The sequence below is a fragment of the Notechis scutatus genome, chromosome Z, assembly GCF_049901735.1.
Source record: "Notechis scutatus isolate UNSWTSFEM ecotype Mainland chromosome Z, rNotScu1.2, whole genome shotgun sequence".
Classification (NCBI taxonomy): Eukaryota; Metazoa; Chordata; class Lepidosauria; order Squamata; family Elapidae; genus Notechis; species Notechis scutatus.
The window spans coordinates 51,193,115-51,205,995 of NC_142025.1; the positions used below are offsets into that span (position 1 = coordinate 51,193,115).

Genomic DNA, 12,881 nt, shown 5'->3' on the forward strand with positions numbered 1-12,881 from the left:
GTGCACGGACTCGCACATCCACACATACATCCTTTCTTTTTTTTTTTTTTTTGAACAGATTTTATTAATTTTTAAAGACATACAAAACATAAATACACAGAAATACAAAACATAAAAACATAAAAAAAATCTCTTTTCTGAAAGTTGCTTAGTCCCGGGTTAAAACTCTTGGTACAGACACAAATTCATATTCATTTTACATACCATTCCATATCTTATTAACATTTTCAATTTTCTATATAACTTCTCCTCTCTTTTAAATTTTCTCAATTTTATTTTATTTATCTCCTCAATTCAAATCATAATATTTATTATTCTTTGTCTGTTCTATTTCCAACTATCCATTTATCTTTCTTCTTTGAAGAAAACTTCTCCTGTACACTAATTGGAGTATGACGCCTTTATCTCTTTCCCCTATATTTATAATACTTAATATAGAATACATAGCTTACATTGGGATTCTGTCTGGTACATTCTAAAATTATACAGTATTATCAAAACCAATACAAATCTATTCATTAATATTAATATTCATTTATATCTTAAACATTTAGCACATTACTTTTCAGTTAAATCACATACTTTTATGGGAGCACCTATTTTCCATAGTTATTCCCCCCCCCCCACATCACATATTATAGATCATTATTTCATTACGATGTTCCCCCTTCTCCTACTTCAAATCTCTCATTTCACAAAAAGTTTCACTAGTATAACATGGTCTAATCATTAATATTAACAATCATTTATATCTTAAACATTTTACCCATTTCAGTTAAATATCATGCCTTTGTGGGAACACTTATGCTTTCCAAAATTATTTCCCCACATCACATATCTTAAATCATTGTTTCATTGAAGTACTCCCCTTTTCTTAACAAAAATTTCACTAAATTATACTAAATATTTTATCACATTTTAAATTGCATATTATTTCCAATTTTCTATGGTTATTTCTAAGTATAAATGTAGAAATACAATCTTATGTACCTTTCTAGAATCCCTTTTTCAATAAAATTTATCCATTATCTCTAAAAAAACTTTTGTTTCTTTGCATCTTGCTCCCCACTATTAAGGCTTCTCATCCCTTCCTTTCTCCCTTGCTTCTTCTTCTCCTTGTCCTCTTTACCCCCTTGTCTCTCCACCCCCTTTTATTCTGCTTTCCTCCTTTCTGTTGTTTCCTAACATAGTATCCCCTTTTCACCTTATTCTTCTCTTTTTGGATTGTTTTTCCAGGTCTTAAAGTCTTCTTCTCCTTTTTCTCTTTCTTTTTCCTTCCCGACCAAAGTCACTTGTTCATCAAAGATGGCTTCTTCTTTGTCCCAGTCATCCTGTTGCTCATTCAGCTTTACATAAGTACAAACCGCCATTTCTAAAAATTGAAAAAGAGTGCCAAGGACATCTTTCCCTTCTTGCTTTTCTTTTTCATATTTTTGGTATACAAGTTTCAATCCATCCACAAGTAATGCCATTGTATAGAGAAAAAGTTTTTCCAAACAACCACCCAAGTGCTTTTAATCAGAAATAATTCTCAGAAATTCCAAAGTCACCAAGCAGTCCAAACAAGCTGTTTCTTTTAAATACTTTCTTCTTCTTCACTTTCTCTTTCTGGGGTTAAAGTTTAGTCACAAAGTTCCCTTTAAAATATATCTTTTAGAAGTCTTATTGATGTTTAGTAACTCTTTAGAATTCTAGGCAATCTTCTCCTTATTTTCAAATTTTGCTCCAATTTTTTTTTCCTCTCCTTCCCACTCACAGCCAAAAAGATTTTTTTCCTTTAAATATTCAAAATCCTTATCCCTTCAGCATTCAATTACCTCCAATGCAGATTTTCGGTTCTCTTAGATTCCATCCGCTGCCACGTTAGGAAGGAGAGTGAACGAAAAAAAAAAGGAAAAACTTTCCTTTTAGGATATTTGCCGCTTGTAACTCTCTCTGGAAACAATGTATCCTTAGCAGCCTTTAAAAATTCCAGGACACTTTCTCTTGCCTTGTCCCGGTCGAAAGCCACTTTCATAATTCTTCCAACTTTCTCCCTCCTGCACCAGCTTGTCCGGCTGCAGGTTTCTTCGTGGCAGCCATTGCTGACCGCCGCTCCTCCGCCTTGGGAGAAGGGGGTTCTGCCGGCTGGGGAGGGGGTCTGCGATACCCCCAAGCCCCTGTCCGGATCCCCCCTATCTTCAGCTGCCTCTACGGGGCAGCTATGTCCCCCAGATCCAAACGGATCGGGGAACCTTGGCGGCGAGCAGCGGCAGGGATCGCGCAGTATCGCGAATCCCTGCCGCTGCCGAAACCTTGCAAACCGGAAGTCCACACATACATCCTTTCTTATAGTATTGCATAAATAGGAAGGGTAAGATATGTCTCACACACAAGTACTTTCCAGTGTGGTTGTTCCTGTCATGTTTTTTATAGTCTCTATTGAGTGATGGAGAAAACCAATAAAAATGTTGTTATGCTTCAGTCAGCACTCCTATCATCCTTCTTTCTCATTCCATAAAAGCAAGGTTCAGTAAGTTTCTATTTATGTTCTGTTCTGTCTTGGTTGGATATGTACTATTCCATTTAGTTGGTGCTAAATGGGAGAAAGCTATAGAAAGTTGAATGTTGTTTTACAGGGGCTGTTCTTTGAAAATCTGTTTTGACTCTTTAACAGTTGTTTTGCTTAATGTTAACCATCTGTATATCATATATCATAAATAGAAAGAAATAATTGTCCCTGCTGAAAACTGAAGCTAGTAAAAATATATATATTTTGGGGGGTTGAAAATACTGATAATAGTTCATTGATGCTTAGACAAAGAAAACATGCACAAGTGCTTGTTCATAAGAATTTTTACTTTACATGTATCTTCAAATATGAGACCAATTATTTCCATTCATTTCTTCTTAATAAAAAAGGTTCCAGTAATTTAATTACGCTTAATTTATGTTTCTAACTGCAAAATAGATTTAATAAAGACAAATTGCAGAGAAAGAAAATATGTTTCATGTCAAACTTTCATGAAAAGTGTCAGATTTTATACAGTTCATTGTATATTGAAACTATTGTAGCTTGCTATAACACTATTTTTAAAACTTTGTTTTAAATCTATTATGAGAACGGCAATTTATAGGTAGTCAATTTTTTAGAAGCATTTGCTGACTGTTTCAGTGTTAGTAGGCATTGCAAATTCAAATTGCAGTGCCTACTTGTACTTTGGGTTCTGAGCCCAGTTTTTCAATTATTATAGTCTTCCATTACTATTTCTTATAGTAATAAGAATCTCTTTGTTGAATTTGGATCTTGGAAGTGTCATTCTTTCTCTGTGTAATTCAACCTTTAAAGACATTTTATTCAGTTAAACTGTACAGAGTCTTGGCTTGTCAGAAAATTTAATTTTAATTTTCTTAAAATAGGGTGCTTTTATAGTATTTGGTTATTTAATGTAAATTAAAAGAGCATTCCATATTTGAAATGTAATCTTTACCTTTACTAGTTAATATTTTTATTATTTATGTTAGTCTATAAGCTAGTGTTGTATATATTATAGCTTGTTTTTTGGCTGAACCTTTTGTTTAGAATATGTGTGAACAGATACATATTTGCTTAATAGGAAAGACATCACAGATGACAGATATATATGTTGGACAGAAAGATGTATATTTGTTAAATATTTATCATACGTTATGGTCAAACTGTATTTATTTCAAACTTAGGATAATAATACTGTATAAAATTAAATTTATAATTGTAATTACAGGTAATCTCCAGGTTATGAGAGTTCCCTTAGTGAATGTTCGAAGTTACAGGATAAGTGCCCCTTAGCATTTGTGAACAAAGCCCGAAACTATGAATCTTGCAGCACCACGGCAGTTGTTTGTCCTTATGAACAACCACAGAGGCTCTGCAACATTCGTCCTGCACGTTACCAGCTGAAATGGAGCTTCTGAAGGGTGGATCTCCTTAGAAGCCCTGTTTGAGTGTCCAGATGACTACCTGTATAATGGAACAATATAGTTCTGAATTTGCTCGTTGGTCCAATCATTGGGTTTCATTTGGGAGCTTTATATTAAGTTATTTTTGCTTAAGTCATACTTCATAACCTAGGGTAGGGGCAGATTTTGAAATACTCTCCCAACCAGATAGAAAGGGGTTCAGTTAGAGACCTTGAGTGGAAACTCTTAAAACAAGTTCTTGGGATGTCTAAATTTAGCTGAACATACTGTATATGAAATATTTGGTGTGTAATGTTACTCCCCGTTCCTAAACCCCTATTTGGGATACGTTGTTTTTCACTATATTGTATTTTCCTCGAGGGAAATAAACATTTTTGACCTTGGCTTATGGTGAGATTTTCTGTAGCTTCTGAAGTCAGACTGATAGAATTATCCGTGTTTGCTGCTTTCAGATTCACTATTTAATTTGATTTCTGAGTTTAATGTAATCAGATGGCATATTAATAGTTTTCTAAAAAGATTTGCAATGCTTTTGCAGCAGCCAAGTGAAAATGAATGAATACAGTGATAAATTCTCAGCCTTTAATAACATCCTTTCTATATATTATACTTGATTTTTAAGTAACTTTGGATGTTGATGTCATATAATACTGTGTCATATAATTTTTACATAAGATATGATATTGATAATAGATTAGTTCATAAGTAAGCACCTTATTAGGGTACAGTTAAAACACATTATTTCTAATTACAGTGGTTTCAGTAAAGAAACATCTGAATAATTATTTGCTTTTAAAACAGATAGTCAGTGACAGTTAGTTTTAGCTTGACTCATTCCCGAGAGAAGTCTTACTAGTAAAGAATCAGGGGTAACTTTTCTTCTTTATATGTGAAATTGGAATATGAAATTTTGGAATCTAATAAAGTGGAATGGTAAAAGGTTCAAATTAAGAAAAGTAGATAGATGTGCATCCCAACAGCAAACTGGTAATTTTACAGTGACACCTAATCTGGACTGAGAAGAATAGATATGTTTGATCATAGTACCTATGAAGTAATACAATTTAATTCTATAATTGCCACTCTGGTGATGAGCACCCAGTATCAGTTATATGTGTGGGGCCATTTTGAAAGCGTATTGCAACAAAATTAATTTGTCACAGCCCTTCATGTCAAGCTACAGTGCTGCCTGTGAAAAATTGCTAACTATATGAGATGAAATAGCACATAGAAATATCTGTAGAACAAGGAAGGTTTCTGTGAGGACCAGGGCCAAATTATTCAAACATCCCCTGCCAGTGACAAAATTGTTGTTCTGGGTGGGTTCAGTGGGGACTGCCTGTGACAACTGTAAGGGAGCTCACCAACTTTTGCATCATGATATCCAAACTTGCAAACAAGTACAAAGAAGCTGAAATGCATCATCCAAATGCTTCTTTGTTTTATATATTTGTTGAAAAGATGTTTGCTTCTCTGAGCTTCAAAAATGTGTATGGTGTGCATGTCTTTGTATTTGTGTATATATATTGGAGTGGGGGAAGAGATTTTTTTTCTCCCTAATTTTTTGCAGGGTTATTCAGTGATTCCATTCTTAAATTTTATGCTGGAAACCCTCTCCAAATTCTTGTTTTTTCCACATTCCGTCTGTCCATTTTAACTAGGTAAGACTGTTACAATATTCTATGGATAGTATTATAAGATTTATGTGTTGGTGGATGTTATGATATGAATATGAAATGAAATTGATTGCTATTCAAGGCCAAATAAAGATAATAAATAAATTAATGTCTTGTTTCCCATATTCAGGTTATATTCAGACAGTCAGGGTATTTGATATTTTTATGGTACGCCTAATAGTGGTGATGGCATTATAATAAATGCCTCTTACTATGTAGGCATAAAATGACTGTATAACTTTTTTTTCTAATGATTTATATAGCATTTGGCAGCCGAAAAGGCAGGATGATGGGCAACTAACTGAAATATGGAACATTAAATTGTGGCAATTGCAGCAATAATGTCTCAGTCATTCAGGTACAGAATGTGTGAAGGTAGCCATGGTATCCGGTATTCTGTGTAGCTGATGGAAAACAGAAGATTAAAAACTGTTCCTGTCTGAGTTTCCATGCAAAGAAATTGGAAGCTTCATCTAGTGTAACTGCAGGGGTTCTTAATTATGGAAATGAAAGCAGTTGGTTATCATGAGAGTCTTGTACCAAAACTCACAGATCCTCTCCATCTAATAATTTTCTTCTCTGCGTGTGTGTGTTTAATAATGTTAACTTTTATCTATTAATATTATGTGTTTTGTCCAGCAGAGCTGGACAAAAGCTGGCACTACTTTTGAATGAGACACAAAATCACATGCTGGTGCTGAATGATCTGGCTTTGTAAGCAATGTTCTTTTCTTAAGTTTCATCCGCTAGTTTAAACATTCTTATTTAGTGAGGACCTATAACCATTTCAATGCTATATTGCTACTATTTTCTCAATTACTTACGAAGTATAAAATATTTTGTGTGTGTGTGTGTGTGTGTATGTGTGTACATATATACATATATACATACATACATACTATTATACATACATACATACATATCTTTGGTTATTCGGGTTTTCTCCCGTGTAAAATTGGAAGTATCTAGGCGATGTTTGATGAAGTCTCATTCATCATCGTCAGGCTTGTGTCTTGGCTTTGTGCTTCTCAGAGTAATGTGAGCTTGCAGCTGCTTACCCGAGAAGCACAAAGCCAAGACACAAGCCTGAAGATGATGAATGAGACTTCATCAAACGTCGCCAGATACTTCCAATTTTATGCGGAGAAACCCAATAACCAAAGATCCACATACAAATACCCACGAAAACCTCAGAAAACTTATATATATATATGGTATTCACCTTTGTTTGGGTATTTTCCCATGTCATTATAGTTGTGCTTTTAAAGCCATAAAGATTGAAAAAAGACCTGAAAGCATGAATAGAAGAGATGACTCCACCAGACTGTCAATTATCTGGAAGCCTGCACTCACAAACAAAAAAAATCTCCACACCACAAGCCAAGCAAACACCTGGGCACAAACAGACCCCCTTGATACCTCCAGCTCAAACACACCCCAACCAGCCACCCAGATGAAACCTAGCTTCCTAATAAATGATAGCCGTCCGTTTACGCGAAGCCAAGCCGCACTAAAAGCCTCCAATACAGGAAACAATGTTGCCAGCCAATCAAGACAAAAAAAAAAAAAAAAGCTACAAAACAGACAGAAAATATTAGAAACACCAAGCAAGCAGAACCCAGCAAACTCCAAGACCAATAAACACAGACCAAGACTCCCAACCAATCAGGATGAAGAAAAAACCATTCTGGCACAGCAGTAGGCTAGCACCAAATTTAAAACAGAAACGGCTGTGAAAGTCTGACTCACAAACACTATACAGAAGCCTGATGATGGCAGATGAGATTCTGCCGAAACGTTGCTACAACTTTAAAAGCACAACTATGACGTGGGAAAATACCCGAACAAAGCTGAATACCATACATACATACATATGAATTATTTGAAAACAAGCCCTCATGTTGGCTTAGTTCATACATAAAGCTAAACCACTTTTTTTTAAAAGAACCAATTCCCTGAACAAAGTTCATTGGCTTGGTTATAATATGAAGAGAAAACCAAACAAATACATTGACTATAATATCTGAGATACAAAGTCAACTTACAAACTTGTCTGTGGGAATACAATTTGTTTTTCAATGAAGCTTTCAAAATGAAGCTTTCAAAATTATATTTATGGTCCATATCAGATGAAGCTGTAATTGCTGAATAATATATAGCTTGCATTTGTAGAATATTAATTGAAATTTAAAAAAAAATTTCTTCATTTTGGATTGAAGATTCATAGGGATTGGGAATAATAATGATAATGGTAATAATTTATACATCCTTTTTTGGTAGCCTTGTTTTTCTGGTTCCGCTTTATAGTAGCATTTCATTATAGTGCGGTTCTCTGACACAGTATATTTTTGCCACTTCTGACATTGTTCAGCTTCCAGTAGCCCTGCAGGCCCATGCCCTGGTTGCTCACTTGTTGATGGATGCCCGAGTTCCCCAATGCGTCCCTTGTTAACCTGGGCAACAACCAAGCCAGTATAGGCTTCATTTCGTTGTGTTTCACCAAGATTCATTGCATGGGTTGTTGGGTGCACTCAGTCCTGCTTCTCAGCTGAGACCTCTCTGGCATGGTTGAACCTGCTGGTAGTTTGCACTATCGCCAACACAGCTCTCAGCTTCATTGGAGCAGTTAAGCCCCCCACCATGTCAAGGTGGCACCTTAACAGTTCTATCAGAGTCAGAGTCTGAATCAGAAGGGGGATATGAAAATTGAAAAATCTGAGAAAACAGCAACTACTCAGTTTTGGAAAGACCTATGGGAGACTGAGAAATGTTACAACAGAAATGCTGAGTGGATCAGAGACTTTGAGAAGAAGTTCTCCAAGAACAAAATGGACCAACTGGAAATAACTACTGAAATGATAAGCAACAGAGTGAAAAAAGTCAAGAACTGGACATCGCCTGGCAATGATCAGCTGCATGGCTCTTGGCTCAAATACCTGACCAGCCTGCACGAAAAAATGGCTGAACGATTCAATGAAATGCTGCAGACAGGAAACATCAGTGAATGGTTAACAGCTGGGAAAACCTACTTTATACAGAAAGATCCAGGAAAAGGGGCAACACCTGCAAATTACAGGCCAATAACGTGTCTGCCAATCATGTTAAAGCTGCTGACCAGCATCAGCTGACAGGATCCAGGACTACCTAGAAGCAAATAACATCTTGCCAGTAGAGCAGAAAGGAAACAAATTAAGAAGCAGAGGCACAAAAGATCATCTGATCGACAAAATGATTCTAGAGAACTGCAAAAGCCGAAAAACAAATCTATGTACGACTTGGATTGACTACAAGAAAGCATTTGATTCACTACTGCACAGCTGGATCATCAAGTGCCTGGATGTCATCGGAATCTGCAAATGCCGTGGCATTTTCACTGCAAATGCGATGAAGCACTGAAAACAGAACTGTTCATTGGAAGCGAAAGCTACGGACTGGTCAACATCAAAAGAGGGATTTTTCAGGGTGATTCTTTGTCACCTCTGCTGTTCATCATCGCCATGACTCCCCTGTCAACAGTTTTACAGAAAACTAATCTGGGTTATCAAACTGCTAAAAATTCACATAAAATCTGTCACCTGCTGTACATGGATGATCTGAAGTTATACAGAAATTGAAATCCAGTCACTGACCAATATAGTTCAAATTTTTAGCACTGACATCAGCATGGAGTTCGGCTTGGACAAATGCTCCACAATGGCACTGAAGAAAGGAAAAATTGTAGAAAGCGATGGAATCGAAATGCCCAATGGACAAACCACCAAGTGCCACTTACCTGAAGCCTACAAATACCTGGACATACTCCAGCTGGACAATGTCAAGCATGGGCAAGTGAAAAATGTGGTCAGGAAAGAATACAAACGGTCAGAAAACACAAACACAAAGGGTCAGAAAAATTCTAAAAAGCAAACTGAATGGCGATCACACCATCAAGGCTATAAATACCTGGGCCATACCCATCATCAAATATACTGCTGGAATCATAAACTGGACACAGACAGAGCTGGACAGCCTGGATAGGAAAATGAGAAAATTGATGACCACACACTATGCACTACACCTGCGTAGTGACGTTGACAGGCTATGCAGGAAATGCAGACAGCAGAGGACTTTTTCAAGTGAAGCAGACAGTCGAAGAAGAAAAGCATGCTCTGGCAGAATATGTGAAAGACAATGTTGAACCAGCTTTGATGGAAATCAACAGTAGGAAGCTGCTCAAAGAGCAGCAAACCAAGAATCAATACAGGAAAACAGCTATGCAAACTTGGGCTGACAGCTGGTGTAACAAAGCATTGCATGGACAGTTTCTTGAAAAGATCCAAAGAAAAGTAGATAAGGAAAAGACCTGGTTATGGCTGACCAACAGAACACTGAAAAAAGAGACAGAAGGCCTGATTTGTGTAGCATAAGAATAAGCCATCAGAACAAATGCAATCAAAGCCAGAATAGAAAAATCTGCTGATGACCCCAAACACAGACTCTGCAAAGAAGTGGATGAAACCATTGATCACATACTGAGCTGTTGCAAGACAATCACTCAGATTGACTACAAACAACGTCACAATACGGTTGCTCAGATGGTCCACTGGAACTTGTGTCACAACTACCATCTGCCTGTAGCAAAGAACTTCTAGGATCATAAGCTTCAAAAAGTGATCGAAAATAAGCATGCAAAACTACTGTGGGACTTCCGAATACAGACTGACAAAGTTTTAGAACACAATACCTCGGATATCATGATTGTGGACACGAAAAAAGTGTGTATCATCAACATTGCCATACTTGGTGACAGCAGAATCGACGAGAAACAACTTGAAAAAATCACCAAATATCAGGATTTGAAAATCGAACTGCAGAGACTCTGGCATAAACCAGTGCAGGTGGTTCCAGTGGTACTCGGCACACTGGGTGCTGTGCTTAAAGATCCAGGCAAGCCCTTGAAAACAATTGGCACTGACAAAAATCACCATTGGTCAGCTGCAGAAAGCCACCTTACTGGGATCTGTTCACATAATACGCCGATACATCATGCAGTCCTAAACGCTTGGGAAGTGTTCGACCAGAGATTTGTGATACAAAACCGAGCATAGTTATCTTGTTTGCCGTGTACACTGTTGTTTTTTTATATGATAATAATAATAAAAAATATCAAATAATTTTAATATTAAAATATGTAATGTTTACAATAAATAAATCCCGAATTATGATTCTGTTTACATATTTGAATTGAGATATTCACTAATGCCCAAGATAGACATTAAGCAAGGCGGTTGATGTCCAATAAATATTGGAACTCTTCTGCTTTTCAACTTGTTATGAGTGGTGCCTATTTGATTAAACAATAATCAAATGTGTCTGCATTAACAATATAGCAATAGCACTTAGACTTATATATCACTTCATAGTGCTTTTACAGCCAGGATCCCCAACTCCTGGGTCCTGGTCCGGTATAGTCTGCAGCCAGTTGGAAACCGGTTGTGCAAGTGGCGGGCGAGCATTTGTGCATGTACGAAATCTAAGTTGCACGTGACACCATCCCCTCCTCACACTATCTCCGCCAACTGTGCTGTCAGTCCGTGATGTTAGAAAGGTTGGGAACCGCTGCTTTACAGCCCTCTCAGTTTACAGTCAGAATATTGCCCCCAACAATCTGACTCCTCATTTTACCAACTTCGGAAGACAGAGTCAGCCTTGAACCAATCAGGATCGAACTCTTGGTTGTGAACAGAGTTAGCCTGAAATGCTACATTCTAACTATTGTACCACCACAGCTCCTATATGCGATATGTATGTTAGTATGTTAAGTAAATTCAGTAGAGCTACTGTTTCAGTAGTTTCTGAAGTTCGAAAAACAGATATAGGGCAGAGAAAAATGTAACTATTTCCTGTATTTAAGAATCCATGTCAAATATAATATATTCAGTAATTACTATAATGTTTTTTCTACAAGTGTGTTTACATTTGATGACCTTTCAGTATGAGATACTGTATATACTCGAGTATAAGTTGACCCGAATATAAGCCGAGGCACCTAATTTTACCACAAAAAACTGGGAAAACTTATTGACTCGAGTATAAGCCTAGGGTGGGAAATGCAGCAGCTACTGGTAAATTTCAAAAATAAAAATAGATACCAATAAAAACTTTCACTAGGACAGTTGAGAATAAGTTTGATGTTCACAATTTCCTCTTTGAAAGAGACCAGTAAATAGGGAACAAGAAGATGAAGAAAAAGAAGTGTGTTTTTTCACACTTTTCACACTGCAGTGAACAAAAATGGCATCATAGGAACAGGCTTATTCTCAGTCCAAAGGTTTGTTTCTGATTTCTTCCCTGATTGAAGGGAAATTTGGGAAACGATCTCACTATCATGAAAGGTTTAATTGATTCACTAACCCAAAAGAAGATGATGATGATGACAGTGGGAGGCAGGAGTCACTCTCTCCCTTGCAAGAAAAAAGCAAGAGCCGTTCTTATGATCTCTCTCTCTCTCTCTCTCTCTCTCTCTCTCTCTCTCTCTCTCTCTCTCTCTCTCTCTCTCTCTCTCTCTCCGTAATACAGTCAAGCCCTTTCCAGCACGTGCGATCCGCCCCCGCCGCTTTGCACCTTGCAAATGCAAAATCCGGGGTTTTCATTTGCAAGGTGCAAAGTGGCGGGGCGGATTGTGCGTGCTGGAAAGGGCTTGACTGTATTACTGAGAGAGAGAGAGAGAGAGAGAGATATCATAAGAACGGCTCTTGCTTTTTTCGCCAGCCCCGGGCACTGGGGGCTTGCAAGGGAGAGAGTGAAAGTCAGTGTTCTCTGCCCGTGGGGCGTTTGAAGAAAACGCCTGCGGCATATCCACGCGCGTGTAAGGGGAATCAGAAATCCTCGCGTTCAACGCCTAGCACGGCAGAAGAGAAAATGCAGCTGTGAGCAAATACTGGGAAAACCTGATTGATCAGAAGGAAGGAGGCAAAAGGGGAGGAGTGGTGCTGGACGGAGGTCCCACTGGTATTTGTGAAACACTCTGTCAGCAGCGCTTAAAGTCCACGTCCTTGCTCCCATCCACCCACCCACCCAAAGCCACGAAGTCCCCCAATCGCGCAGGCCAGAATCGCCCTCCCCTCAGGGGGCAGCAAAGACGCCCGGCGTTTCCCGAGACAAGAAGCTCCGCCGTGCAATGAAAGCGCCCTGGCTCAAGGCTCGCGGACTCAGAAAAACAACGCGAGCCGAGGTGTCTTCGGCTCCGCTGGCTTCGCTTTCCTCAGCCCCAGCTACTTTCAGTCC

At 37.9% G+C, this 12,881-nt stretch overlaps 1 protein-coding gene and 1 pseudogene across 5 annotated transcripts in view; both read left to right on the forward strand.

The window, feature by feature from the left end:
• The window catches only part of CDK14 (cyclin dependent kinase 14), a 262,489-nt gene that overhangs the window by 17,822 nt on the left and 231,786 nt on the right, over positions 1–12,881 (forward strand). The window lies entirely within an intron of this gene.
• LOC148128856 (uncharacterized) lies at positions 9,662–10,652 on the forward strand (annotated as a pseudogene).